This window comes from Hyperolius riggenbachi, chromosome 5, assembly GCF_040937935.1.
Source record: "Hyperolius riggenbachi isolate aHypRig1 chromosome 5, aHypRig1.pri, whole genome shotgun sequence".
NCBI lineage: Eukaryota > Metazoa > Chordata > Amphibia > Anura > Hyperoliidae > Hyperolius > Hyperolius riggenbachi.
In genome coordinates, this window is record NC_090650.1 from 104750590 (window position 1) to 104774906 (window position 24317).

General features: G+C 43.1%; 1 long non-coding RNA gene across 1 annotated transcript in view; it reads left to right on the forward strand.

Annotated features, from left to right (window-relative positions):
• The first annotated feature begins 9227 nt into the window (after positions 1-9227).
• LOC137519706 (uncharacterized) overlaps positions 9228-24317 on the forward strand; it is a 74825-nt gene continuing 59735 nt past the window's right edge. The window contains exons 1-2 of the long non-coding RNA XR_011021086.1: positions 9228-9330; positions 9648-9804. This is a non-coding gene — a long non-coding RNA (uncharacterized lncRNA). The remainder of the gene's footprint in view (positions 9331-9647; positions 9805-24317) is intronic.

Genomic DNA, 24317 nt, shown 5'->3' on the forward strand with positions numbered 1-24317 from the left:
AGCTGCAAGGGGTGCTCCCCCTATAGTTATGCATTTGTCAGTGGCAAAGAAGCCAGGGTCAATGCAGTCACTCCTGGAGGGGCTTGTGAAGGTCCCTGAAATGCAAAGTTGTCAGCAGAGTGTCACTCGCCTGTTCAGCTGGTGCTTCCTCCTTTCTCCTCTGCACACCTTGGCATCTCCATAACTCCCATCACAGCTTCCCACATAACCCGTCGGTATGCACTGAGATCAAATGGCCACGGGTCATATGAGCAGCAGCTGATGCAGGGTCACAGGAGGCTGGAAACATGGGATGGAGGAGGAAGCATGGCAGCAGGACTGATGCTTGTCTCCAACATGTTGTGCTGTGCTTAATACTGCTATCTGGGGTGGGGAGGCACACATGGCTACCTAATACTATTATCTGGGATGAGGAGCACATATTACTTCCTAATGCTACTATCGGAGGTGGAGGCACACATGTGTACCTAATGCTATTACCTCTGGGGGCATGAACAGCTACCTAATACTGCTCTATACAGGGTACACAAGACTACTCAACAACAAGACGTAGGGGAATAATGACCTACCTAATACTGCTGGGAATGTATGGCTACTATATTCTTGTATCTGGGTCACATGGCTACTTCATTTTTGTTGCGTAGAGGGAGAAGTAATAGAAGAGGGCACTTAGGGACAGGCCCAAAACTCACATCGGGGACCAGAGCACTATAGCTACACCACTGGCCTTTGTATGAAGTGTATTTCTTTTTTAAATCCTAAATAATGTAGAATACGTAAACCAGGTATAAAATATATTACATGTGCTTTCAGGCAAATACAGCATAATACTTTGCTGATGAAAGTGGAAAGAAAAGCATGAATGTGCACATGTGCTCTATAAACCTTATTAGTGTTTTTGTACAATGACATCATGTGTTGCATTAGTAAGCCATTGAAACTTGTTTTTGTAGTGAATTTTTCCACACGGCTCTGTAGCTGTTATGGAGTGTGAAAAGGTCAGTCCACCCAAGAATGTGGCTGAATAACTCATCAGTTTCTTATATGTTTTCAGGTCTTCGGCAGCGACATCTGTGTGCCCGAATTCCCAGCACTGCTGACTGACAGGCACTTCTTTCTGCTTGTGCTCTTATTGTTATATTGAGAAGAAAGCAGGGTGAGGAGAGGACTCCATTGTGAGACAGATATACTATCAGGGGTATAACAACAGTTGTACAACCTATCACCATGCAGCTCCTGTCTCATCGGGAGTTGCATGGTTATAGGCTGCAGTGCCGGCGCTACCATTAAGGCAAAGGAGGCAGCTGCCCCAGGGCCCCAGAGCTTGTAGGGGCCCCCAGTGGCTACAAGAGGAAAAAAAATTTTTTCAAATCGGCCTTATAGTTTTTGAGAAAATCGATTTTAAAGTTTCAAAGGAAAAAAAAAACACATTTAAAAACCTGCCGACTTTAATGGTTGATAGCAAATCCACCTTAAATGCTAGAAACCCTAAATTTGCAGGATATGTTAAGGAGATCATTAGGAATAAGAGGAAAAAACTATTTTTCAAAAAGACCTTATAGTTTTTGAGAAAATCGATTTTAAAGTTTCGAAGGAAAAAAGTATACTTTTAAATGCGGTAAATGTCACTTTTAGTAGCAAACCTAACCGTAGTGTAATTTTACATGCATCAAAAGAAAGAGCAATACATTTCCTGACGGGGTTTTCAGGGGGTCTATACGCAGCCGCAGCGCTTTGGCCAGGGATCGCTATACAGCCGCAATATGGCTGTATGAAGATCCCTGGCATTTTTTCCTATTTTCCCAATTATTTTTTTTTATGTTTAGAGTGTGGGCATTTTTTTTTTTTAATTATGTGGGGTCCCCCCTCCTGAAACTTTTTAACCCCTTGTCCCCCATGCAGGCTGGGATAGCCAGAATGTGGAGCTCCGACCGATTGGGACTTCACACCCTGTTATACCAGCTGCAAAAAAGGTCCCCTAATGCCGATTTTTGTTTCGGGGTATATGTTGGGGGGCCCCCCAGGTTTATTTTGCCCTGGGGCCCCATTGTTGCTTAAACCGGCCCTGATAGGCTGTACGACGCTTGTACACTGACGGGGGATGAGGAGGATCTTTCCTACCACCTGAAGCAAGTAATGAATAGTGCCTTCCTGCTGGTCTGCATCTTAAAGGAATTCTATGAAAGTTGTACTATTTTCTGGCACCAGCATGACTCAATATGGCAAAAACAGTATGAATGGTTTCAGCATATGTTTTTACTGTGCAGTGCTGTTTTTTTTTAATCTACCTTCCTGACGCCGTCCCCTTAAGAAACTGACGGCGACGGATCATGGGCGAGTTAATTATTTGAGGGGATTCCTCTTTTTTAGTGAGGCAGTGAAATCACCAGAGCGCGTTATACAGCCCGTGTCCCTCCGAACTAATAAGTTGCTATGAGGAGCTCTCGCTCTTAATCCTTGTTGTGAAAGGAACTTCTGTGTGCCGCTGCTTCATTGGTTAAGCAACGGCAAACGAATGAGCTGGAGGTGGGCGCGTTATTGCTCCGAATGGAGCAGAATGAAGCAGCGGGCCAGCGGCACACAGAAGTTTCTTTCACAACAAGGATTAAGAGCGAGAGCTCCTCATAGCAACTTATTAGTTCGGAGGGACACGGGCTGTATAACGCGCTCTGGTGATTTCACTGCCTCACTAAAAAAGAGGAATCACCTCAAATAATGAACTCGCCCGTGCTCCGTCGCCGTCAGCTTCTTAAGGGGACGGCGTCAGGAAGGTAGATTAAAAAAAAAACTGCACTGCACAGTAACATATGCTGCAACCATTCATACTGTTTTTGCCATATTGATTCATGCTGGTGCCAGAAAATAGTACAACTTTCATAGAATTCCTTTAAAGGAATATTTATGTGAAAAAAAAAGATCTTTATTTACCCGGGGCATCCCTCAGCTCCCTGAAGCTGGATGGTGCCCTCGCAGCCCTGCTCCGATCGTCCTGTCCCCGCCGGCGGCTACTTCCGGGTTCGGCGACAGCCGCCGACAGGCTGGTAATGCGGATGATTCTCTGTGTTCCCAGCCGATATATCATACTCTATGCTGCTATAGCATATATATATATATATATATATATATATATATATATATATATATATACATATATATATATATATATATATATATATATATATATATATATATATATATATACGCTATATTACCCTCTATGCTGCTATAGCGTATATATAAATGGGTATCCATTTATACTTATATGGCAATAATTTATTTGTTGACTCTATGCAGAATCACAGTAGCTGTTCCGACAATACATTTTTTTGTTATCTTATATAATGCCTGATGTGCTAAAGAGCTAACAATCAATTTAGCAACAAAAACAAAGAGAGCTCAAGCAGCACCAAACCAGACCGTATAATAATATAGTTAAATATCCAAAACTTTATTGAAAATAGAAAATCCTCATATGAAAGCATTTAAAAAATTCACTACATAGGTGAGCCAAAAAGGCGGGCTCAAGCAGTAGTACATGTCTGCAAGCGGTGTCGGACCGGGAGGTGGAAAAGTTAAGGAAATACACCTGCTGGCCAAGCAGCAGATATCATCTGTTACCACTACCAATAGAAAGCTGTATCAAGTCTTCACTGTGAGTAACAACACGATTACTGCTGCTTGGACAGCAAGATGATTTCCTCAGATTTACCACCTCCCAGCCCGACACTGTCTGTAAGACTATGACTAGTATTCTATTAACCCATCCAAAGGCAAAACACAAGAAACATAGCAATATATTGTATAGGGTGCCACAAAAATGACACATAAAACACAGCCACTTAGGTATATAAAAAAAAATCCCCTTATTTCAAATTGCAGAAGATGATTTGGTCACAGGATAAAGAAATAACGAAGAACAGCAATGGAGACCTGATTTGTTAAGGGTCTGAGGATGTGTTTTAAACCACTAGAGAGTGGACGTAATCCATTTCTATAGACTTCCATTGTGTCTGTTGGAATATATAGTATATACAATATTTTCAAAACTTGTGTAAGATTGGACTTTGAATTCTTCTACCACAATGGAGATAACAGATACAAAGGTGTGAAGTAGGGGAGGGGGGACAGTAGAGGCACAGAGGGAGACACTGGTGGCACAGAGGGTGACACTGGAGGCACATTGTTCCCGACAAACAAATTCAGCTTAAAGTTTACCTAAAGGCAAAACAGATGTAAAAGTTAGATATTCACCTTAGAAGAGGGAAGCCTTTGAATGATCCAGAGGCTTCCTCCATCCCCCTCGAGCTTGGTGTTTCAGCACTGGGAACCTCTTAAACTACTCCAAAAGGGCTTGTTGAATAGGTTTGCTTAGCAGTCCTAGTCCATGTCCATGGCTTTTTCCACCATGTATGAGTGGCTCCAGGCTACTGTGCAGGCAGAAAGTGTCTCCTTTTCAGTTTGGGCAGACATGACACAGCCAAATAATATCAAATATCAAAGGAAGTTCAAGACTTTAAGGGAGACAACAAGGACGTAACTACAAATCATGGGACCCGCCAGCAAAACTTTGATGGGAACCCCACAGTGTTCACACCCTTTCCCTTGCCTACCGTTGGCGACTTTCATAGCCTAGCGGCCCATCTTCCAAAAAACAAGTGTGGACATCAGAATCTTCATATACATAACAAGTGTAGCCACCAAAATTTCTGATCTGAAGGATGGACCCTTTTATTAGAGGGAGTGAAGCTGTAGTTGGGGCCCTCTTACAGCTCTGATCCCCACTGTGGTCTCAGGCTGCTCCCTTGTAGGAGGGAATCCTGCCCCTGGCTGACAATGTAAACACCAGAGAAAACAGGAAAGAATCTGTCAAAATCATTGAGCTTAGGTACCACATTGGACAGCTAGACACTGCACAGACATTAGAATTAATAACAGGAGAAACAGCTCTTATAGTTATAAGACAACACAGTTTTAAAGTGGAGAATAGAAAATTACATTTACGGGACTTGGTTGGGACAAGTTTGCTTTGAGAGAGCTGGGACTGGTATTGACAAGGAACTTACAATCTAGATCTTGGTTGGTACATTTTCATGATTGCCACCAGATGTTACACATGAGTTACGCTCTCTTATTATATACAGCAATGAAGACAGAGGTTATGACTCAGTACGTAGGATGTCGCTGGCACTTCCCTCCGCATGAGAGGAAACCATCAAGCAATACATCAGTGCCTGTCTACATAAACAGCAAATCATTTTACTCATTATATTTTCACTTTGCTTCAGAAAACTTCAGCTTCTCGACTGGTATCTTACTTTCCATTCTTTACGCTTTCCTCAGCTTTCAAAATGACCACATTTATTCCAAAAGACACATTTAACATTCGTTCTGAAATGTTAAGAAAACAGAAAAGAACTAACAGGAAATATTGAATATTACTAAGATTTTTCACATTTGTGTCCAAGCAAAAACTAATTCCCAGAAAAGCTTGGATAGGATGTATACAAGTCAAAATGTTACATTCAGTCTGGTGGTTTTGTCTGCCGCAGTGTGTACAACGTGCAGGATTGTACACCGCTGGCAGGCCTGCTCACTGCAGGTTGCACACTCGCTGCATGTGTTCACTCACTGTGGGAGAATATACTACCTCCAGTTATTTGAAAAAAACTCTGAAGTGAGCTTTGTAATTCCTGGTTTGAACCAGTGTTGTTCAACTAAAGGTAAAGGCAAAGCCATTTCAAGATGTGGAGAGCAAATGAGCTCCAAAGCAGGTGGTGCCACATGCAACTAATTTAGTTTACCAAAGTTTCACTGCTCTTAGAACTCTCCCTAGCAGCCCCGTTTCTAGTGGCGGGCTAGACGGGTGCAGTGAAAGAGTAGGGCGCAACTGGCGCAGTGATGAAGGGGTGCTCTGGGACTCAGCCGCTGGGAGAGGGACATGATTCCTCCCTCAATCTCCTCAGCCCCCCTCCGTGCGCTCCCCTCCATTGCAGAGAAAGATTTATGGCAGTGGCACCGGTGTAGTAAAGATTCACCTTCCGGGATGTTCTGTCTCTAGCACCACTTACTCTTACTGCTTCCTGCTGATCAGGAAGTATTATGACTTGTATTTTGACTTCACAAGTTATCTGTATATATCCTGATCTTGACTTGTTTTGGACCATCGATTGATCACTGTTGCCCTTTGACCTTGGCTAGTATGACCTCGTCTCCAGTTATCAGCTTGCTTTCTGCCTGCTCTCTTCTGGTGGAATCTCCTGTTCTCATCATCAATGTTGGGGCATTCCCAGTCCATTTTTCACAAGGGGTGATAGCTTATCGTCCCTTGCAGGGTTCTCTGATGAATTGAAGCTGTAGCCACTTAAATTCCCCAACCTGAGAGAATCCAAGCCTACCACCAGTGCAGGAATCAAAAGGCTACCTGGGAATCCTTACACCATTACAGCCTGTAAATGGAGAACCGTACAGACCAAAGTGCACCTACCCTGTACTTGGGGAGAAATTAGCACAATGGCCTAGTCAGACTTGCAATGCTCCAACAGTCCCTTTTTAACAGGGACAGTAAGTCCCTCTTTGGGAACCAAATCCCTCTGTCCCTCTTTCTTCCTCATTTGTTGCTCTTTCAGGAGTCATGTACAAATCTATGTATATATGTGACAATTTAGCGAGTATCTGGGTTGGAGAGCGCCGAACGGTGCTCTCCAACCCGGATATTCGCTAAATTGGCAAGTATTTGACCCGAGGAAGCAGCTGATGCAGAGAAACGTGTTGTCACAGTGCTCATATAATAACATTTTGATTTTGTTTATCCATACTCCTTGTGAGTTTAATTTTGACCTTTTAAATTATTGAGTTAATTTTTATCATTGGGCGCCTCCTACCTTTTATCTAGCTTCAACACCCCACCTTGGGTGTGTTAGTACCACACAATTTGATTGTTAATTACGTTTTTTTGGGAGCAGCGACCGAACCTAACATCTGAACGACCGAGTGGGGACGGTTCTTCTCCACATGACTGCTTGAGTGTTTGCATCTGGTGGCAACCCTCCATTGTGAGTGTATTTCTATTGGTTTTGTACTTTTATCCCAGCTGAGTGATATTACACTAGATCAGGCTCCCGGTGTCCGTGTGTCCTCTTTTGTTTTTCTACTAGCACCGATATGTACATATGTGTATTTTTCTGCTGAAATAATGTGTTTAATATACTCTCATTTCATTTCTATAAATTTGATTTAAATTCATATATTTCTTATTTGTAAATGTTAAAATAAAGGAAAAGTAATGATAATAGAGAGGACCAGATTGGTCTGAATAATACAACTTCGTCTTTTGCTTCTGAATTATTTCTGGTAGGGGTGTGTTATTGGGGTGTGCCCCTCTTTCTTATCTCAAAAAGTTGGGATGTATGGACTTGCCCAAACTGGATGAAATTAATATGTATGTTGATGTATGTTACACTATAACCTCTCAGTCACTAATGGCTGTCTGAACGTCAGATATCCTGATGATCATTTCTGGTGTAGCAGCAGGGAAACTATTTACTCCCACTATTGTTTTTTCCTGTTGTTTTGTTCGTTCTAGGACACATCGAATGAAAACAAAGCTATCTGCTGCTTTATGGCTCGGCCATTTACTTACATTTCTTCTGCAAAATGATATGTTTTCTTATGGCTTGCCGGGACTAGTAAAAATACTGATCTGCAGATTTTGGCGACAACAAATGGAAACTTCTCCATGTCCTTTTTCAAATCCAAGGAAATTTGGAATGAAGATCTTACCAAACGCAACAACATTCTCTCTCTTCATTTCTTCCTTTAGTAATGCCCTTTTTACCAAGCTGTTTACACTTGTAATAATGTCACATTATAAAACAGCTAGCAGCAGGAATGTGGAATTATGAATAATAGGAGGCAGAAAGAGAAATTAACAACAGCAAACCGAGTTTATGAATCGTACTGTTAACATTGTTCATTCTGCCTGTGAAATCAAGCACTTCGTAAAGGTTTATATGAAAGGGGAGAGGGGAAATTACTTTTGGCTGAAATGTAAGCCCAAGTGTGTCAATACAAACTGGAATACCACAAAGCACATCTCTAGCAGCAGCACAGCTTGCGGCCTACAGGTGGCGAAAGAAGCATTTGTTTACATTTTAAAATTATGTGAAGTGAAGCACAAAAGAAACATAAATTATAAATCATAAACACCTTATCAATCGGTTATCTCCAATCCTACTTTTCCACCAGAAATAGACATCAGCATGTGCAGATCCAAAAGTAAGTGGACTCCACCCACCAATTATCCATCTGTTGAAACCTTTATCAACCTAGTAAAACGTGGTGTAGCAACTTTGCCACGCTCAGGCTTGTTCACGGGACTCGGACATAATCTAACACTTTCAGAACGTGAAGCATTTGATACTCTTTGTAATGATTCTGATCTCGTGATCAAGCCCACTGACAAAGGGGGAGCCACAGTATTAATGAACACCATGGATTATAGGAGAGAGGTTCTGTGACAGCTTGGGGACAGCGATGTTTACTTGGGGTTGCGGCAGGATCCGCTACCACAGATAAAACAAGAAATCGACTATTTAGTATTTACTGCCCAAGACAATAACATAATTACTAAACAATTGGCAGACTTTTTGGTTTCTGATTTTCCACTAACACCCTTGTTTTACGTTTTGCCAAAAATCCACTAATCATTAACGGCCCCACGAGGACGTCCAGTTGTTGCTGTCAGTGATTTGGTTTTTCAGCCTATTGTTAGATCAGGTCTTCAGACCAAAAGTTGCAAGTATGCATTCCTTCATACTTGATACCACATCTTTCTTATCCAGAATTGCCCAAGTTGGGAGAATTGAAAAACCGATACTGCTATGTACCATGGACAGATCCACTCTTTACACATCGATTCCACATGACAGTGGCATGAGGGTTATTGAACAGGTATTATCAACAATGAATTTGTCACCAGCATTATCACAGCTTTTACTGGAGTTGTTGCGTATTGTACTTACTCAGAACTATTTCTCCTTTGAGGGCAAATTCTACAAACAGCGTCAGGGCACTGCCATGGACAGTAATATGGCCCCAGGGTATGCAAATCTGTTTATGGATGATTATGAGAGACGTTATGTATATACCTAACCTGCATACCTATCATACTGTATGTCCTACTTTACTTACGTTACATTGACAATATCTTTTTTATCTGGCAAAGGACAGAGGACAACCTTCTGAAGTTCAAGGATGATTTGGACAATGCCTTACCAACTATCAAATTCACACTTGAGATCAGCCCAAATGAAATCCACTTTTTGGATTCGGGTAAGCCTTAGAGATTGCACCTTCCATACAGGCCGTTTCAGAAAACCCACAGACCGCAATACGTATCTAGCAGCTGATAGTTTCCATCCTGCCAAGCTTAAAAGAGGGATATCTTACAGCCAATTTCTACATATTCGCAGGATATCTTCTGATGATGAGGTTTTTTATGCAGAAGCAGGGAGAATGTATGACAGCTTTAGACAGAGGGGCTATAGTGAGGATGTTCTAAGGGAGGCACTGGATATAGAATCAGGCATTGACAGATCATCATTACATGAATTCCCATGGTTCTGAATTATTCCTCTTTGTCCCAACAGGTTGTCCGTATCATCCATGACCATTGGCATATCCTGGGCAGTGACCCATCTCTACACGACACCTTTGGGGAACCACCTATATGCGCTTACCGCAGATCCAGGAACATCAGGGACACACTCGTTCATGCTAATAGCACTCCATAAAGACAACCCGCAGGTAATTGGCTTTCTAGCTCTGCCAAACCTCAGGGGATGTTCCCCTGTGGCCATTGTGCACAGTGCAATTTTGTGGCAAGGGGCAATTCCTTTTCCCATCCACGGAGTGGTACCCGGTTGTTCTTTAGGGATTTTGCTAATTGTTCCACCAAGGGTGTCGTGTACCTCATTACCTGCCCTTGTGGTTTGGCCTATTTGGGCCAGACCTCAAGGGAGATCAGACACAGAATAAGCAAACATCGGAGTAATATTAGGGGGTCCGATATTACATCTCCCCTGGCAAGGCATTTTATGCAGGCTGCTCATAATGTCTCCCAGTTGAGATTCCGAGTCTTTGAGATTGTAAAACCAGCCCTGAGAGGCGGTAATTTCGAGAAACAACTACTACAGCGTGAACTGTTTTGGATATACAAATTGAACACTATACATCCTCATGGTCTTAATGAGGAATCAGATTTAACTTGCTTTCTATAGAACTGCTGGACAGGTTCTCTTAGTGGAGGACACTCCTAACGTTATTTCCTAAAAGTGATTTTTAATTTGTATTTACTATTTTACATTATGTATGATATCAAGATGTCCTGATCTATGTGTGGGTATATTTTACTCATTTATACATTTCTGCTTATGTTCTATGTACAAGACCATCACACCGTCTACTCACCGTGGATACATCATTATAAACAGTTCTTTTCTCCCCCACTACCTGTTTTTGGCGCTGTTCCTCTTATCCCCATGCAAAGCGCGGCGGCCATCTTGGGATTGGAGCTCAGCAACACTGTGTTGAAAGGCACGGTGGCCTATAAACTTATGCAACAGTTCCACAGTAAACAATAGCCATACTACACCAGATTGCCACGATGTTGCTGTGTGTGGGTATCCACAGAAGGTGCAATACTTATGTGCTGGAATGTCCCATATGAGAGGCAGATGGTGTAGCTCTGTGTGCATGGAAGAGAAACACTGCGTGTCAGTGTATGAGGCCCCAGATAGTCTGTGCGGGCAGTGGGAGAGATAGTCTGTTCCCTGGTGGAGATGGCGCCCGCCTCCTGAAGGGGAGGGCGCGATGTCGCTGCTGATGGTATGTCAGTAGATCGCACCAAAAGGATGCTCGATCAAAGTCCCCCAGATGGAAGGGGCATGCAGCGTCCAGCGGGGAGGATGACGGCAGGACCGGATCCAACAGGGGTCAGTCGCAACACACGCCGGAGAGACCCGACATGTTTCGCTGGCAACTTCCGGCTTTTTCGAGGGAGCGTGGTTTCAACCGGAAGACTGCTACTCTGACCTATAAGCATGCACACCAGCCAATCGCACTGGTGCCTGCGTGCTTATCCCACCCCCCATCAGCGCCAGCCAGTAAAAATCAAAAAACAAAAAGGGTAAACAGGGGAATAATAGGAGCCTGGACAGTGTCCCGTTAAATATTCAATGCAAAAGTGTCCCTATAAAATTGCAATGGTTAGCACGTCAGGGGGCGGATAAATCAGACAGGCAGTCCCTAGCATAACAAATAAATCCAATGTTAGCTCAAACAGAACCAAAACAAAACGCATTATATATTAATGTTTATGCATCTTCCTATTTTTTAACATAAATTTAACATAAATGTTAAAGCAATCTTGTAGTACATTGCTTGAAATTAAATTAATAGTTGGGAGAAAGTGTGGGGTGGATGGGTGAGGATGTGGTCATCAACAGCAGGAACATAATACCAGGTCCAGCAGATTTTAAAACAATCCTGTGAGGATACTTACCGGTATGTAAGTAGTGGAAAGCCTATGCATCTGTTGCCCAAGGCCTGTCTGTCCTTACCACCAATTTGGCCCAGCTAAGTAGGGGGAGGCCTCTTGATGGTACAGAGGCTTCTCAGATCCACCTTGAGCCCACTACTGGTGTCCAGTAGCCTCTTCTAGCTTCTCTGTATTGGTCATGCCCAAGTAAGGTCACCGACTTGCCCAGTAGAACAAAGCGTTCATGCACAAGCCCTTCCTTTTATTGGGCATGGGTGGGCCTTACTCTTGCATGCCCCGTACAGAGAAGCTCATACTTGCACAGGAGCACAGCCATGAGCAACATATTTGACAAGCTCATCTTGAATATTTTTAGAGGGATCCAGCGCTGGAACGGTGAAGTGTAGGAGGATTGGAAAAGCCTCTGGACTATTAAGACACCCCCCACTATGGAGGTAAGTATCTATTTTTTGTTTTTTTTTATTCTACTTCAGGCATGAGTTAAGGACCTCCTGGGGTTTCATAGCTCTCCCTTAGGGTTTTAAACAAAGGTATCCTCATATGCCTGATTGTGCTTTGGTCAAAGGTACAAAGCTCTCTTAAGGGCTTGTGCACACTATGGGCTCGATTCACAAAGCGGTGATAACCCAGTTAAAGACCTTAGGCGTGATAACCATTTTATCATGCCTAAACTCAGTTTAGGCATGATAAGTTTAGGCATGATAAGTTTAGGCATGATAAGTTTAGATAAGTTTAGATCGCGCGCAAAGTCCCGCACGCAAAGCAGCGCCATTAAACTCTATGCAAAGTGCACCAGACTTTGCTAGCGCAAAACTTTTGATCAGCTGAGCACTGCGGTGCTAACCCAGTTGGTACTTAACCCCCCTGGCGGTATAAAAAATTCCGCCAGGAGGGAGCGCAGCAGTTTTTTTTTTTTTCTTATATCATGTAGCGAGCCCAGGGCTCGCTACATGATAGCCGCTGCTCAGCGGCATCCCCCCACCCGCTTCGATCAGGAAATCCCGTTCAAAGAACGGGATTTCCTGGAGGGCTTCCCCCGTCGCCATGGCGACGGGGCGGGATGACGTCACCGACATCATTGGGAGTCCCGAACCACCCCTCAGCGCTGCCTGGCACTGATTGGCCAGGCAGCGCACGGGGTCTGGGGGGGGGCCACGCGGCGCGACGGATAGCGGCGATCGAGCGCGGGGCGGCGGCGATCGGTGTGCTAGCTGCGTCCAGCAAAAAAAAAAATTAAACAAATCGGCCCAGCAGGGCCGGAGAAAACCTCCTGCGCGGCTTAGTTCGGGGTTACCACCAAGGAGGTTAAACTTAACACGCCTAAACTTATCACACCTAAACTTATCACGCCTAAACTTATCACACCTAAACTTATCATGCCTAAACTTATCATGCCTAAACTGAGTTTTAGGCGTGATAAAGGGCTTTTCACCAGCGTGCTAACTGTTAGCACCGCTTTGTGAATCAGGCCCTATCTGTGGTACTTTGAGCTTTGACTCACCACAGATAATATGAAAGCTGCATGATAATATGATTGTCTACAGACTTTAATAATAATGTGCCCACCACTGCTGGACATTAATCATGTGTCATATGTTGAAAGACGCCTTATAAATGCTGCTCACTAGTAATAACTGTACATATAAATACACTTCTTCTAACACTTTTGATATATATGTCTGTTCCTTTATTGGGTCACAATGTGCTCTGCCTTTCATCACAATACATTCTTCCTTTGGATTCTCTGATGACATGTATTGCGCTAGTAGCTGCAACTTTCCCGCTGTAATTGTTTTAATGAAGGGTGTATTTTCAGGTAGTGTGCTGGTTTGTTTCCGCACAGTAAGAATTGGCTAAACTTTGAGATCCTGTCTTGACTTCTGTGTTCAACTTTTCACTTGATAGAACAAGCCTAATCCTAGTGAGTCATATTAATGGCCCCTATGGTTTGTCATTTCTAACTGTAAAGTCTGGAATCAAAACTTGTTGTGATGCAAAGGTTTATCAAAGGTTTTTATGAACAGAAGTGCAATTAACAGAATTATTGCAGTGAAGGATGCATATTGACATGCAAGTACTCATCAGTGCAGAATGAAAAATACCAATGACTTATACAAGAAGACTCAAAAGCAGATGTTTTCTGTCTTCCTTTTATAATATATGGTAAATCAATGGAATCCCATTCACTATTATGCAGAGATCTGTGCTATGTGTAAAGAGCCAAAACAGATGTCCTATCAGAAGTTAAGACCAGTTAGGTGACTGTGGGCTCCAATACTATTTTGTGTAGAACAGGCTTTGTATTAATTCAATAAAATATACCATTGAGATGCAAATCAGTGGGCAAGGGCACAGCTACAATTGTTCAATGTCATGGATATTAGCTGTATTCCAATTCTTAGTTTTAAAATGTTATTATTATTATTTATATAGCGCCGACATCTTCTGCAGCGCTATACAGAATATATTGTCTAGTCACTTAACTGTCCCTCAGTAAGGCTCACAATCTAATCCCTACCATAGTCATATGTCTAAGTATGTACAGTATATGTATCGTAGTCTAGGGCCAATTTAGGGAGAAGTCAATTAACTTACCTGTATGTTTCTGGGATATGGGAAGGCACTGGAGTGCCCAGAGGAAACCCACACAGGCATGGGGAGAACATACAAACTCCATGTAGATAGTGCCCTGCCTGGGATTCAAACCAGGGACCCAGTGATGCACGGCAAGAGTGCTAATCGCTATGCCACCATGCTTGCCTAGTAATGTGGTATGTGGTAATTCAAGGTGACAACAATGGGGAACAGGAGCCAAAAGACAATTTATTATTCAGTGATTCTCTATACTTGATTGAGACATTTTTGGGCTATGCAAAAGGATTTATACTAGGCTTCCTTGCATAGCACATGATCCCACTCAAATTCCCATGCCATTATATATACCATCTTATGTGGTTGCAGTAGGAAAAACTGCTCTACCTCTGATACCTATGCAAGGTGCTGGAAACCAAGTAGCAGGACTGGAACACAGGTAGAGATGAAATCCGCACACCCGCAGGTAAAGTCCTCCAAGAAGATTCCCTATTCTAGTTTAACCTCCTTAGCGGTATGGACGAGCTCAGCTCGTCCATTACCTCCGGAGGGCGGCGTTTAGGCCCCACTGGGCCGGTTTTGCTAATTTTTTTTAAATCACGCAGCTAGCCGCTCGCCGCCGATCCGCCGCTACCCGATGCGAAAGGAGCCCCCGCATATTCCTTGCGCAGCCTGGCCAATCAGTGCCAGGCAGCGCTGCGGGGTGGATCGGGACTCCGGATGACGTCACAACGTCGATGACGTCATCACGATCGTCACCATGGCGACGGGGGAAGCCCTAAAGGAAATCCCATTCAGAATGGGATTTCCGGACGGGCTAATGCGCCGGCGGCGATCAAAGGGTAGGGAGTAACGCCGCAGGGAGGGGGGAATCATGTAGCTAGCGCTAGGCTAGCTACATGATTTAAAAAAAAAACAAAAAATGGTGCTGCGCTATGTTAATAAAACGCCAGGGTGGTTAAAGACCCCAGTCATAAATTAATTATGTGACCAGATTCCAGCATGTAGCCTGCCCAGAGTTACAGAAATGACTTTTAAAACACCTTGGGATGAAAGAATAATCATTTAGACAATTTACTAAATTAATCAATGTTCCATAGATGCCAGACATGTCAAAATTATTAGATATGCCTTAAAATTGAGCTGGAGGTATTTCTACCACCAAGCGTCTGTCTACCACCTTCTATGCCTACGATATGATTTTATCAGAAAATGAAACATCATAATATACCCGAGTTTGGATTCTGATTAAAGCAGAGAAAGCCAGGAATACGCCTGTATCATTCTCTGCGAGTTGTGTTCCAATGGTTGCCGACAGGGGTGCAGCTAAGGTTTTTGTGGCCCCAAGCGGACTGTAGTGTGGCTATCCCGCATAAGTGGGCGTGGCCATGACATTGTATGGGCGGAGCTTAACCGTAGCACAGCAAATATAGCCAACTATGACCATTAAATAATAAATGCAGCAACAGTTACCCCAGACACCAGAAAATAAAAACACAATTTGTGCAACATTTCAGCACAAAACAAAAGCAATTTGTGCAACATTTCAACAGAAAACAAACAGAATTTGGGCCACATTTCAGCAGAAATCAAACGCAATTTGGGCCACATTTCAGCAGAAATCAAGCGCAATTTGGGCACATTTTCAGCAGAAATCAAATGCAATTAGGGCACATTTTCAGCAGAAATCAAACACAATTAGGGCACAATTTCAGCAGAAATCAAACGCAATTAGGGCACAGTTCAGCAGAAATCAAACGCAATTAGGGCCACATTTTCAGCAGAAATCAAACGCAATTAGGGCACATTTTCAGCAGATATCAAACGCAATTAGGGCACATTTTTAGCAGATAAACGCAATTAGGGCACATTTTCAGCAGATAAACGCAATTAGGGCTGCAAAAAGAAAAGAATTTACTCACCTGGCACTGGCAGAAGTCTTCTCTCCCCGTCTCCTCTCCTGGCCGGCTCTTCAGGCGCGCAGTTCCCACAGGGCTCCCTCCCTCCTCCAATCTTCCGCGCTGATTGAATGCAGGGCTACGGGAAGATGGCTACCCGAAGCCCTGTACTGGAGACATAAATAGTCTCCAGAGCAGGGCTTCAGCGGCGGCCAGCTTCCCGTAGCCCTGCTCTGCTCTGCCAGCCCCGCGGGGCTGCGGGAAAACAATGACGTCACGCCGATGTCACTGAGCCACCGAGGCCCCTAAGATCTTGAGGCCCCAAGCGGCCGCGTGGTCTGCTTTATGCCTCGCGGCGCCCCTGGTTGCCGAGATATGACCATTTCAGATATTTAATATTATTTTCTGCCTGTCATGACAAAGGAGTGGAGAAGGATCGTGTGGCAGACACAGCCCATCTCCTTTTACGATCTACACCCTCTAGCGGAGGCGGAGAAAGGGTTAAAAAACCTGACACAGACAGGGAGAGAGTCCTTCTTCAGCCATCCATATACCATTACAGATTGGCTGTGTTATCCATGGACTTCTAACCACAGAACTCTCCATAATTGGACTATTATATCTTTCGTATGGATTTATAATTCCAAAGTACTTACGGTAACTTGACATATTGCTCAGACTCTAATTAATTATTATTTTCACGTTTAATCCCTTATTATTTTTAATGTATCGATTTGGTTCAATTGCTATATTTAGCTCTGCATTATTTATTTAAATAAACAATTAAAAGTCGTTCATCTAAGTGCTGTTCTGAAATCTCTGCAAAGAGTTCACATCTCCTAAGAGAGACGTTACCATAACCTTTTTATTAACGTTGTTATTTGGCTATCTCTAGACAGGTTGTTAAATTAACCCCTTTTTCTTACAGGATTTAGCTTGAGTTAGACTTAGCGTATTCACACGCTTAATTGTGGATTGGTGGCAGCTACCTGGTCTCTATATGAGATCACAGATTGTATCGATTGTACATAAAATCGAAATTGGATTGTGTGTGGACTCACCAACTGACTGCCTTCAGGATTACCTCAGGGTCTGAGGCTGAATGGTAAACTGCAGCAAACAGAACAGGAATTTGAGGGTGACCGCATTCTGTCACATTGTTGCTAGCGGTGCGACCAATCAGTCTGTTCACCGTATTTCAGGCCATCAGATGCGACTATGCCCCAAATGGTAATGGTGCCAGATTAGACAGGATTGGCGTGCTTTGTCGCATTATTATCTGATGATCCGGCAACCGATCTTTTAACGTTAGCTCACTCACAGTCTTATAAGCCATTGGAGGCAATTATTCCCTGATTGTACTGGAATAAGTTAGACGGGATCGCAAGGCTGGATGCCACAGGAAGTAGATTCAATTAAAAAAAATTATAGACAACTGGATTACTATGAATCATGGGGTGCACAGCAAAACTTTGATGGTCCCTGTAGGGTTTACTCCCTTTCTCTTGTTTCCCCTTGGTGATCCCCACAGCTAGGGGCCCATTTGCCAGGGGTCATAAAACGAATGTGGCCATCATGATACCTCCACCCATAATAAATGTAGCCACAACACCACCAGATCTTTGGGATTGACCCTGGAGGGAGGAAAGATTAGTAGTTGAAAGTCCCCACTGCTTTGAGCTGCTTAGCAGTTGCAGAGGCAGCACCCCCTATAGTTACACTTCCACCCCCTCTCCCCAATTATAAATTTGCAAATATAAGGGAAATTCCTAGTGGATTTCACTAGGCAAAAAAAAGAATGAGTTGTTGATCTGTGAAAGATATTAATATAATAGACCACCAAGTGAAACAATGAAATATCTTACAAGCTTGAGGAAAATGTGGATGGGCATGCGTATTTCTCATAAGAAAGCAAGCTCTTACTTAGCAAGCATGCTCTTCAAATTGGACTCGCCATTGGGTAGCATCCTTACCATACAAGGCATGGTTTAGCTACTCTGGAAGCAAGATAATATGTTCAACTGTTTGGTCAACCTAGATCTCTTTTGTCATAAAGTTGATGTAGATAATAGTGCTTTAACCTAGGAGTATACTTATATATATTTTAACAGCAGTTACTGTGCCTAGCGCATGTGGTAGCAATGCCTTTCTTGAAGGGGCACAAAGTAAATGTGAAACAATACAAAAAAAAAGTTATATACCCACCTATGGAGTATTCCAGCGCTGTCACCCCCGCTGCATGTATTTGACAAACAGTTTAAATATGTCTTTGGGATCCTCGGAAGGCTTCGGAAGCACTCGTGTCCCTGAGTGCCTCTGAAGAGGGGCGGCTCCTTACTGTGCATGCATGTACTACAAATGAGTGTGCAAGAGGGCATGCGCTGAACGGAACATCTTTGGAAGCACTCTGGGGCAGTCAGGGCTCCTGGAGGTGGCAAGGTTAAACTGAGGACAGCACTGGAATGCGGATACCATGAGAAGACTAGGATCACATTTACTTTAAATATTTATTAATCATTTTTTAAATCATATTTCATACAGTTCTTGTTGTGTTCACTGGTGGAGAGAGCTTTGATGCTAGTTTTAGAAATTCCTGGCTGGTCAGTGCTCTCATTCTGGATATTTTCTCTCACTTAATTAGCTCTGAAAATTCCATGGACTTCTACAGCTTTAGGATAAATGATGCTGGTCCCAGAAGTATGTAAAGGAACTACAACCTGTTTTTTTCCCCTTCTGTCTGTGTTCCCATCCCTCACTTTTTGTCCTTTGCAACTCCATCGGTCCTTATGGCTTTAATATGAATCCCTATTGTCATTGGAACAGAAAACAAAAGCAATATAACAAAATTTCTCTGAGATGGGTAGTCAAGATTCGGACCCCTTACCAGCTGTCATGGCATTTCGCCGCCCGGAGTTTTTGACACAGGGTGTCTGCCGCACAAATTCCGGGTAGCATTAAGTACTATTTCCCCTCCGAGTTGTAGCAACTCGGAGGGAGAAGTAATTTGGGTCCATGAATTACCCTTGCACAGCCATAGACATTATAACATTATGTCTATGGCAGCGCCCAGGTCAGCCACAGCATGGTGTCGTGCATGCGCCAAAATGATCTGCTTCGCCCTTACCATACTATCTAAAATTAAGATACACATTTTCCTGAATAAACACTTTATTCAAACTTCATAATGGGTTAAACTCAAATAAGCCTTTGAGTAGAAGTAGATTTTACTGATGTTGCTTTTGGACAGCTGGACTCTTCCGCTGATCCTGCTGGGTTGAGGTTAAAGACTGTGGAGGCTGAGGAAATAGTTCCTAATGAGTGCTGATTCCTCATTCCCCTCCCCTGTTGCCTGACACCTCCATTCTTATGTAATGGTAGGAAACACTGCCAATATCAGAGTCTAACAGGCAAGAAATAAACTGCTGCAAATGCATTTGTTCCAAGTCATAGTCTAGTAAAGGTTTATTAGCATTATTTGAAACCGTATTAAACCTACTCTTAATGAAGTATAATATATACAAAAAAAACACAGATGAAAATGTTTTAAGCTTGGGATTGCGGGTAGAAATGTGACACCCCCCCCCCTTCCCACAAGTGAAGTAGCCATGTGTGTACCCCAGATAGCTGAGTCATCAGGGCCGGTTTAAGGGGCCCTGTGGCAAACTGTAGTGTTGGGGCCCCCCACCCCTCGCCATTACCCCTCTGCTCCCCTGGGCCCTGCAAGTATAATAGCAGCAATAATTACCTATTGGTCTCAGCAGGTGAGCAGACTGGCATCGGCTGCACTCAGAGACATGCTGTCTCCCTCCCACTCTATGGCCTATTGCGTCATGTGTAAATACGCGCCGGGTCATAGAGTGGAAGGGAGACAGCGTGTCTCTGAGTGTAGCCGCTGCCAGTCTGCTCACCTGCTGGGCCCAATAGGTAATTATTGCTGCTATTATACTTGCAGGGCCCCGGGGAGCAGTGCGAGCGGGGGGAGCAGGCAGAATGTAGCAGGGCCGGCGCTGTGGGGGCCTCAGCAGAGGTCGGGGCACCGGGGAAATTGTCCCCTTTGCCTCTATGGTAGCACCGGCCCTGTGAGTTATGAAGCCATGTGTGCTTCTCAGTTAGCTCTATTAGATAGCAATGTGTGCCACCTCCGATACTAGTATTAGATATCTGTATTTGCCCCCTAGATAGCAGTGTTAGGTGTGCCGCCCAATTAGGAGTATTAAATAACATTATGTGTCCCCAGTTAGCAATATTAGGTAGCAAAGTTTTCCTTGGAGAAATTAGTATTAGGTAGGTATGTGTGCTCCCTAAACAGAAGACAGATGTGCCTCCTAGTATTTTGGAGCTATGTGTACCACTTAAATAACAGCATTAGGAAGATAGGTTTGCCCCTAGCAGTATTAGTTAGTCTTGTGAACCATGGATGCCCCCAAGATAATAGTATTAGGTAGGCAGTTAGGTCCCTATAGAGTAGAATTAGGTAGCCAAGAGTATAATTAGAAAACTTCTTCCCATGCAGAGTAAGCTGCAGTGAAGCATGCTGAAGTTAATGATTCACCTCTATGACTGCTGTGATCCCTCCTCTACCAGCATCCCTGGCCCTGTGTGTTGCCTCACTGAGCCACATCTCTGTTTTCCATTGACATATACAAGTTCACATCATGTGCCAACAGGTTACATAAAGAAAGACACCTTTAAACAGGGTACCATAGAGACGAGGGGGAACTAGAGGAAGAAGGATTGCACTGGCTTGACAGGTGAGTTTTCTCTCCAGTACACTCCATTGTTCAAATGCTCTGCATTTAAGTGGTCTGCCAAAAATTTCTATGAGGCCCTCGATTGCCACATGGATCCACTTGGCCTGAGGCAACTGTTTTGGTTGCCTTGTGGCTAATATGGCCCTGGTCAAAGGTACATTTTTGCTGTGGGTGTGTGCATGCAACTGCAATAATAATAATAATAATAATAATAATATACTCCAGAGATTCTCAAATGTTTTCAGGCCAGGGCATCCATATTTGCTTTGAAATGGCAAACACCTAAGAAATAGGGAGCAGACTTTGAGTTTTCTATCGCAGTGAATCAGCCCCCATGTTGCTTAGCATGTGGGTCGCGGCCCTGTGTGCGTAGATGAGGGGTGTCATGGCCGTGTGTGCAAGATGGTGCCCATTGGCCTAGTCCCTGTTATTTAATGTTTGGGTCTTTTTTACTAGTTGTATTATATTCACTCTGAATATAAATGTTTTGAATCTATAATATACTATTATAGTGTAGTGTGATAGTATTACTGACATAGCAGAAATATTTCTCATAGTTCCATAGAGTCTTTTAATGTAGGCCAGCACTTTAACTCAGAGGTCAGAGAGGTGTATGAAGCAGCAGCACCTTGCAGGATGTATGTGGCAGATGTAGTATGGCCGTGATACTGACACTATTGTGGAATGAGCCTCTTAGGGCACATCACCAGCATTTTCTTTGGCAAGTACTACCGTAGCAAGTAAATGGGAGGAGCTACCACCTGGCCAACTGTCACTGTTCCACATTTGACTTTATCTCATGTAGATTCCCTCGAGTCTTGACCTTGAAGATTTATCTGTCAAAAGTACAAGGTAAGAGGCAGAGCGGGATCTTCTGGGACCATGTGCACAGGACATAGGCCTCAATTCACTAAACTTTATCAAACACTTTATCGAACGTTTGATAATTTACCTCATGAGTAAAATCTAATTTTGAATATAGATTTATTGAATGTTTTGTCGATAAAATGTTCAATAAATGTATAACACCTTAGCGAATTCAAAATTAAATTTTACTCATGAGGTAAGTTATCAAACGTTCGATAAAGTGTTTGATAAAGTTTAGTGAATTGAGGCCATAGTGAGAACAGGATGCGAAACACCTAATAAATTGGCTAGTCTTCTCTAGAACCCCCAGCCTGCAGCTAAATGTGTGTCTCTACGTCTTTGTTCAGCCGATAACAAAGTCAGAAATGTGAGGACAGTAAGTGCCTAAAACAATTGTATAGCACTGTATACAGGTAGTCATCAGTTAACGAATGAGACAGGGACTGTAGGTTTGTCGCTAACCTGAATCAGTTCTTAGGTCAGAACACTGTGCTATCCCTGTTGCCTTTACCTCCTCTATGCTCCCCCTGTGTATCGAGTGTCCCCCTGTGTGTGAACTCTGCCCCTCTGGTACCTCAGCGTCTCCCCTGTGACTCCATTGTGTCCCTCTGTACAATCTCTGCCTCCCTTGTCCCCCTTTGTGTCTCCTTCTGTCCCCCTCTATGCCTCCTTCTGTCCTAATGATGATTTTAATATGCTAATCTTGCTTACCCCAAATTTATAATATATAGTATGGTGTACTGCAGCAAAATGTCTTTTTACCAAGTTTAAAAAACACTTTTACATTGATTTTTTTTTTTTGGGGGGGGGGGGGGAAGTCTTTTTGAATTCTATTTTACTTGGTCCCGTTTTTAGGACGTTTGTATCGATGGGTCGTTTTTAAGTCGGACATTTATAAGTCGGGGACTACCTGCATATAATACATTTCTTACTCAGGATTGTATGGATTACAGTTCAGCATGAAGCTTTGCATTGATGGTCTTGCGTTGTGTAAGATTCTCATTGAACTAAAGAATGTAGAACTAAAACAATGTTTGTTTGGGTTAGAATCACTAAACAGCATGCATACTAGACGAGACCAATAACTACTAGAAAAGGTTTAACATTCCTGGTGAGATCAATATCAGAATAGGAGTGTATTTGTTATTTGGACCCGCATCCTCCTGTCTGCTTCTTCTACACATCCCTCCCCTAGCCATGCCGTGCCTTTGTTGCTAGACACAGCCTAATTGCAGAGTAATGAAAACATAAATATAATTTGTAAGTGGTAAAAGTAAATATTCATGTGCATATTGATGTAATATAAATCTGTACCCATGCAGATCTACACATGTGAATAACAGCCCTTCTCAAAGCAAACCGTGAATTCATTTTATCTTAAGTGGAGGTGAGGATGCAGAACCATCACTTGTCATTGTTGGGCTTAAAGTTGGATGAAGTCCAGATTAACCTGATCACTTGCCGCCCCACTAATATGTGACTGTTGCATGGCCTCTGAATTGTAAGTAAGGCTAAGTCTAATGGTCATGACTCTGGTCTGTTTATTTGTCAAGGAAAACGGACAGTCTTTTGAGGATGGTGAGTTTCACATTTTAGACAGTGAAGCAGTGGTATAGCTAAGGAGCTATGGGGCCCAGTACAAGTTTTACATTGGGCCCCCTCAAGTACTTAATGCATAACAACTGATACAGAGCACAAAAATGTGTTGAAGACAGCTGCAGAATCAGGGAGGTTTTTGCAGGGGTGGTGAGGAGGTTGTTATTAACTACCTCTATTCAAAGCACATACAGAGATAAGGTGATCATTACCAGCTGAGCACTGTTAAAATAGTGCAGGAGATTTGGGCGTAGCTGTTACCACCATAGGCTGTAATAGGAATTACGGCTATAGCTGCACTCACTGAGTAACTTGGTCGCCGTCAAAAGACGGAGCTCAAATTACTTTTAAAGTATTCATTTTATTTGCTTTCAGGTGCTGGCTTTAAATGACACAATTCTCTTAAGCTTAGAATTAATGGTGCATGTAACCAGGCCAGTTACCATTTGAATTCGGAATTTACGATGTCTCTTCATCACCAGAGTCTGCTTTATGTCATGTTGAGGATTCTATTGATCTTATCAATTTAGATAGGATGCCTGGGAAAGCCTCCTCAGTAACAGTTAAGGCATCTAATTACATTTATGTTTGCTAAAGAATGTTTCTCCTCTGTATGTCAGTGTATATAAGCTGTGTTTTTCAGTTCTGGTCAGGAACCAGTCCGACGAAGGCTTTTTATAAGTCGAAAGCTCACTGTTTATCCATCTCTAAGTTAGCCAATAAATGGTATCATCCTGATTCAAAACTTCTTGCTTTTACTCATGGCTAACACGGTACAACACTTTACTGCTTCTACTATGCTGAAAGATACCGCAATGTACCGCACATTCCTGGAACTGAAAAAAGACCTAAAGAAACTTGCACAGCTGGACAGCGACATCTTTTTCTTGACTACATGCAAAAAGGAGAACCTTATACCACAAGGACTGAGGATACAGAATCCCACCCTGCATACATACAATAGCAGGTTGGCAGAACAAATCTGCAGGAGGAGCTCGGAGAGAGTACGAAACAACCTAATAAAAATCTGCTATAACCTGAAGAGGATTGTGAAGG